At 59.2% G+C, this 6,000-nt stretch overlaps 1 protein-coding gene across 1 annotated transcript in view; it reads left to right on the top strand.

The window, feature by feature from the left end:
* The first annotated feature begins 486 nt into the window (after positions 1–486).
* Positions 487–6,000, top strand: part of RNF144A (ring finger protein 144A) — an 84,016-nt gene continuing 78,502 nt past the window's right edge. The window contains exon 1 of the mRNA XM_058668311.1: positions 487–523. The gene's annotated coding sequence lies outside the window, so the exon portion shown is untranslated. The remainder of the gene's footprint in view (positions 524–6,000) is intronic.

Raw genomic sequence — 6,000 nt, 5'->3', positions numbered from 1 at the left:
TCGCTCTGCCTCAGGCTTGCGAACCGCCAGGGGAGGGAGGAAAGTTTCTTGCCAGGTTCCACACAGGAAAGCTCCCGGTCCTGGCCAGGTCCTGGTGTGTACGACCCCAGGGAGGCTCTGGGAAGTCAGGACTCGCGGGCATTCCAGCACCTGCAGTGACCGTGGGGCTGGGTCACCCCTTTCGTCCCTGGCCTCCGCTCCTGGGGTCCCTGGGTCCCCCAGGACTCGCCCTCCTCGGGGCCGGCGGGCGGCAGGGGGCGCAGCGCGGCGGGCGGAGCGGGGCCGAGCCTCCCGCGCGCCCGGCCCTCTGTGCGCGCTCGCGCTCCCCGCTCGCGCCGCCGCCGCTCTCCCCGGCTGGAGGGCGGGGAGTGAATAAAGGGCGGCTCCGGGCGGGCTGTGGCGGCGTGGGCGCGGGCTGGCAGCGGCGGGCACCGGGCACCGGGCACCTCACAGCTCGCTCCGGGCGGAGCCGTCGGAGCCGCGCACCGCGGCCGAGCAGGGAGCCCCGGCCGCGCGGGACCAGGTAGGGTGACGCGCGCGTGCCCTTTGTGTCGGCATCACAGAAGCCGGCGGCGGCCCGGGGAGGGCGGCCCGGGGAGGGCCCTGTGGGGCGAGCTTCGGGGTTGGTGGCTGCTGCTGGGCCCTGGGGCGAGAACCCCGACTGAGCCGTCCGTGGCCCGGTCGGGATGGCTCCTTCGTCCCCAGAGCCCCGGCCGGGTTGGAACCTCTCGCCGACCGCGCGCGCCTTAATCCCCTGTCCCGGGTGCCTCCGGTGACCCGGGGGACAGCAGGCCCGCGGCCAACCGTGCGATCTTGGGGCCGGGCGGTCGCGCCGGGACGCGGGAGCTCGGATCCTGCGTCCCTGCCCGCACGCCCGGTGCGCAGCCTGCGTCCTCAGTCAGCCAGGGCCCGATAAGGGGCGCTGGCGCCGCCCAGTCCTTTGAGGAAGCCTCTGCCGCTGTCCCGGTTTCCCGCCACTGCAGGCGCCCCGGGTTCCGCTCCCCGGCCCCGACCCCTGCGCCTGGCTCTGATAGTCTCCAAAAGTTCCTGCATTCTGTCTTTGGCTCCATCCCAGTCCTTCCCAATGAGTGGAAAGAAATGGCCCTTGAGCAGCTGTCCCTGCTTTGCGTTGCGCGAGGTCGACCGCTGGCTCCACAGAGGACTTGGGCAAGGCCCTACCGGGGAGCTCCTGCGAGTAGGTCCTGTTGCCCTTGGGTCCTGTTGCCCGTGGCGGGGCCCGGGGTCCGGCCAGGTCGCTAGAAACGCACCGAACGCATTACACTGAATGGCTTGCCAACGTGAGGCCTGGGAGATGGCATCAAGACACGCCCGCAGGGGTGTGTGTGTGTGTGGGGGGGGTGGTGGCGGAATTAAGGCTCACAGGAGATGCTTTCCTAAATAACCCGGCAGATAGAAAGCTGTGGTGTAGATGCCTGAGGGGTCCTGGAGGGCGACACAGGAGTGGAAAGGTTAGGGTAGGTTTTTTTGAGAGGGGGAAGGGGGAGGGAAAAGGTATGTGGGTGGGCTTGTGGATGGGGTAGTTCAAGGTGGTGGCAGGGCCCTGTGTGCCAGCAGGTGGGGTAGGCACAGACCAGGATGCACCCTGGATTTGCCAGGAGTTGCCCCCTGGAGACAAGACCCAGACTTGTTTGTTTTCTCAAACTACTCTCCCCAGATTTAACAACCTGAGCTGTGATGTGGCCTGTGACGGTCTTAATTCAATTGTTTATCTGAGAGGCAGAGACTAGGGAGAGCTCTGGTAGTTCACTCCCCAAATGTCCGCAGAGGCCAAGAGTGGCTCAAACCAAAGCCAGGAGCAGGAACTCAGCCTGGGTCTCCGATGTTGGTGGGCAGCACCCAGGTTCCTAAGCCTGCCTGCTCCTCCCAAGGTGTGCGTGATAGAAGGTGGAGCCAGGGCTCCGCGCCAGGTGCTGGGATGCTGGGTACGCATATACCCCAGCTGCGGGGCCCTGCTGGGATGCTGGGTGCACACCCCAGCTGCGGGGCCCTGCATCTACCTGCTCTTGTACGAAAGGCAGTGCGGCTGCAGAGGTCGGATGGGGTCAAGTCAGGAGCTCTGAGTTCCAGTCCAGCGCTTTGGGCTTGGTCCACAGCACAGGGCGCTGGAGATGGCTCTGGAGGAGAGTGAGCATCAGGGCTGCACTTCAGAAGGGTCAGCCTGTGTCTTGGAAGGGCTGGTGTGATCTCACAGGCTCTCAGGTGAGAGCCTACACTGTATGGAGGCACATTTATAAGAACGTGGGATGGGAAATGTGCAGACTCGGCACAATTGGAGTTTTTAAGGAGGCTGTGACAGTAGCATGGTTATCCCTGGAAGGGGAACTCATGGATGCAACCAGGAATGCATGCTGTGATCAAGGGAGGCAAAGTTTGAAAATGCATGGAACCCTGCTAGGTTCATGTGTTCTGCAAATGCAACCCAGGGCCTGGGCTTGCTGGCTCGCCATCCGGGAGCTGCTGGAATATAGTGTGTCTGCTGGGAATTGGTTGCGGTTTGGGCCGTCAGGAGACCTCACACGTTGTTCCCTGTGCAGCGGCAGCCACGGCGCGAGGAGCTGCGAGCCGTGAGCCACGTAGCCAAGCTGGGTCCTCTGAGCACACGCCTTTTCCACTGTGTTTCTAAACTTGGCCCCATGTCGCGGCCAGCAGAGCCGGTATCATGGGCACGGCGAAGGTCCGAGGGTCAGACGAAGGTCCGGGGGTCAGGCGAAGGTCCGGGGGTCCAGCACCGACACAGGGAGACCAGTGATGGTGGGAGAAGTCTCTTTCAAGCCTCTTTATTACCCCTATATATACTCTTTGCCCCCAGCCATTAGGGCCCCACTAAGGCGCCAATGAGCCTGATTAGACCAGGTGCTATAGCTGCAGGCCCAATTCCTGAGTGCTCCGCTTAATGAGTGTTAATTAACTCATTAGCCCACTCCAGGCCCACAGCTTCCTTGTCCACATTCCTGCTTCCCCAGAGCCCATCTTTCCGGAGCTGGAGGAAGCCTTTGCTTGGACCCTGCGAATCACAGAACCGATGCGTGTGCACATAGGCCCCTCACTGAGGCCAGGAGGATACCAGCTTGGTGACGAGGGGTCGGGAGCCCAGGGCGCACAGAGGGATGGAGGTTGGCACTCTAGCTGGGGCTTCAACATTTCTGACTGTCTGAGTGGTCTCAGCTTCCCTGGGGTGGTTTAGAACCCTGCATGCTTCCCAGGCATGTGAGCAGGCAGGATCTCCCAGCTTTTGGGGGTGCATGTGTGCATGTTGCAAGGGTGTCAGGGGTCAGGGTTCAAGGATGGGATGGGATGGAGGGCTCAGCATCACCCTGGGGAACATTTTGCCTGTGCAACCCAGCAGCTGAGGGTCAGGTACCTGACTGCGACTGGCAGTGTTGTTGGAGGCCATTGTTTCTGAGACCAGCCTCCTTCTCCCTGTGTCTGCCTTACTGATATAAATGAGTACCTTTTCTTAATGAGGTGAGGAAGTTAAATCAAAGGGGTTGCTCCCTTGCCTGCTAGTTGGCAACACTGAAGGGCACTGCTATTTGAGCTTGGCTGGGTTCTTCACCTCCTTGGGTGGACCAGCTCTTTCAGGATAAAGTCAAGTTTGGGCCCAGGTATTTGCCCTGATCCGGGAATAAAAACGCCCCTGCTTCAGTCATAGTTTAGAACAGAGCTTTGCAGGACTGCTTGCTGAATGCAAATCTTTGCAAGAAAAAGCACGAAGAGTGGCTTTTCTCAGCTGGGATGAGTGGTTTGTGTTGCTAAGAGTCTCCAGCTTCCTGGATCTAAAATTTGGATTGGAATGTGCTTCCAGAATGTTCTCTGGGCCTGGGAGAAAAGTTTTCTCTAAGGAGCAGGCTTACAAGGTGGGTGCAGTGTTCCAGAACAGAGTTGGTTCCTCGATGTGTAAAGAGGTTTGCCAGCCTGTTTAATTATCTCGGGTGTCTTTGGGCCTGGAAGCAGAACAGACTGGTTCAAGTCCGTTAAGCATTTCCCATGCAGCTGGCATGCTCGTCCATGCCGTGCATGGATTATAGTAGATGAGGTTTTCACTTGGCCTCGCCGGACAGGGGCACACCTCTGCCCTCAACTGACAGGCGACGATGCCCATCCAGGGTCACCTAAATGTGAGTGTTGAAGGCTGGCTGAGTTCTGAGGCCTGCGTACAGTGACAGGGTCCGTGACCTTGAGCACTCTACAGTTCAGCCCCAAGCCGGAAACAAAAACACCCCCAGGTTGTCGTAGCAACAGGGCCAGTAGGAGCAGGGAAGGGAGACCTGTTCAGCCCAGGTGGGGCGTCTGCTGTGATGCACCGGAACTAGCCAGGCCAGTGAGGGGGCAAGATCAAAGTGCCATGTGGGAACAGTGGGCAGCAGCATGAAGTCACCGGGGATTTCAGCTCCGGGGCGCTCTGCTGCATCCAGGTGGGGCTGGCTGTCCAGGGAGCTGTCCGTACCAAGGTGCCCAGGACAGCACTGTTGTTTCGTTCCTGGTATCTTCTGGAAGATCTCCTGGATGCACTGGTGTTCCTGTTACTTCCTTCCAGAGCCTCTTTGTCTGTATTCCCTCCAGTTCCTCGTCATGGAGAAGGCAGTGCAAGAAGGTGCAGAATGTCTGCCCTCTGTACCATACGGGCACGCTGTGTGCCAGTCCCCAGTGGTCTCAGGGACTGCTGGCCTTCTCCCTGGCCAGTGTCTACCTGCTGCCCTCAGTCACAGGCCAGCTTGGGTGTTGACACAGAGGCGCAGGTTGAGGCTTGTTCATCCCGACACAGTCCTGCAGGCTGACTGGGCACTAAGGGAGCCAAGGGAAGCATTCTACCTCTGAGGGTGGTGGAGCTCAGCTCTGTGGGAAGGGTTTCTGATCACACAGGGCTTTGAGTCTCTTCTGGGGAGGTGCTCATGCCTTAGCAGTTTGTGTAACTGGGAATACTTGCAAATTGCATAGAGGCTGTTCTTCGAGTTTTTCTTTGCAGCAGGGTGACAGGTGGGCTGCGTGTCAAGGTCACTTGGAGGGAGGCATCATGTAAGACACATGGAACTAGGATGTGGCTCAGCTGCCCCTGGTGCCCCCACTTCACGGGTGCAGTTCCCTGGGCACCTGGTGCAATCCTGGTATCCACACCTCGGCCTGCCCTCTGTGACTGCCTCATCCATAGCAGCTTCCCTAACATTGCAGAGTGGACTCTGGGCTTCCGCACCCCGCTGGCCTCTGGCCCCCCTTTGCCCAGTGAGATCTGCACCCCTAAAGGAAGCAAGGCATCCATCTTCCCTATCTCTGCTTGACTTGTGGGGTGCTGGGAGGGGTCCTGCACAGTCTTCTTGGCATGCTAGTGTCCCTTAGCCTTCACCTGTCTATCCCAAGGCCTCTGGCGTCCCCTTTGCTTCTTAGGGCCCCTGTGTTTCCTGGATCGAGCATTCTGGAGTACTCGGGGGCTCTCGCCCTGTCCATCCAGAGCTACCATCCAGGCAGCCATCAGCTCATACCTGGGGGTGTTCTCCCCTTGCCCTGTGCCAAAACCCTGATGGTTCTTGTTAAGCCAGCACCTGCTGCCTCCTCCCCAGAGCCCTGGAATACTGCCAGGGTAGACTACAGAGGTGCGCTTGTCTGCTCTTAGCGCCTGACAGCTGTGAGGTGGAGGTGCGCGGCCGAGAGCGTCAGGGCAGTCCCTGTGCTCACAGGGTCTTGTGTCCCCTCCCCACTCCTCAGCCACAGTGCTTCTCACGCCCAGGTGCTTCCATAGCAACTTCTTTTCACAATTCCTGGTTGCATTTGAAACTCACTAATTTTAGGGATTTATGTAACTGTCTTATTTTCTCTGCTAAGCTGTAAGATATGCCAAGGTAGGCACTTCATTGTATTCCCCTGGGTGCCTGTTCTGTTCCTGAATGAGTATTCTCAACACGATTGACTGCATGATGGAGAAACCCAGAGCAAGACATGTGTGTGTAATCTCGGACAGTGAGCCCTTGAACGAGTGGGAGAAGA

Source organism: Ochotona princeps, chromosome 8 (genome assembly GCF_030435755.1).
Source record: "Ochotona princeps isolate mOchPri1 chromosome 8, mOchPri1.hap1, whole genome shotgun sequence".
Taxonomy (NCBI): Eukaryota; Metazoa; Chordata; class Mammalia; order Lagomorpha; family Ochotonidae; genus Ochotona; species Ochotona princeps.
Note: the sequence above shows the minus strand (reverse complement) of the source record. Positions and strands in the feature narration are given on the sequence as shown.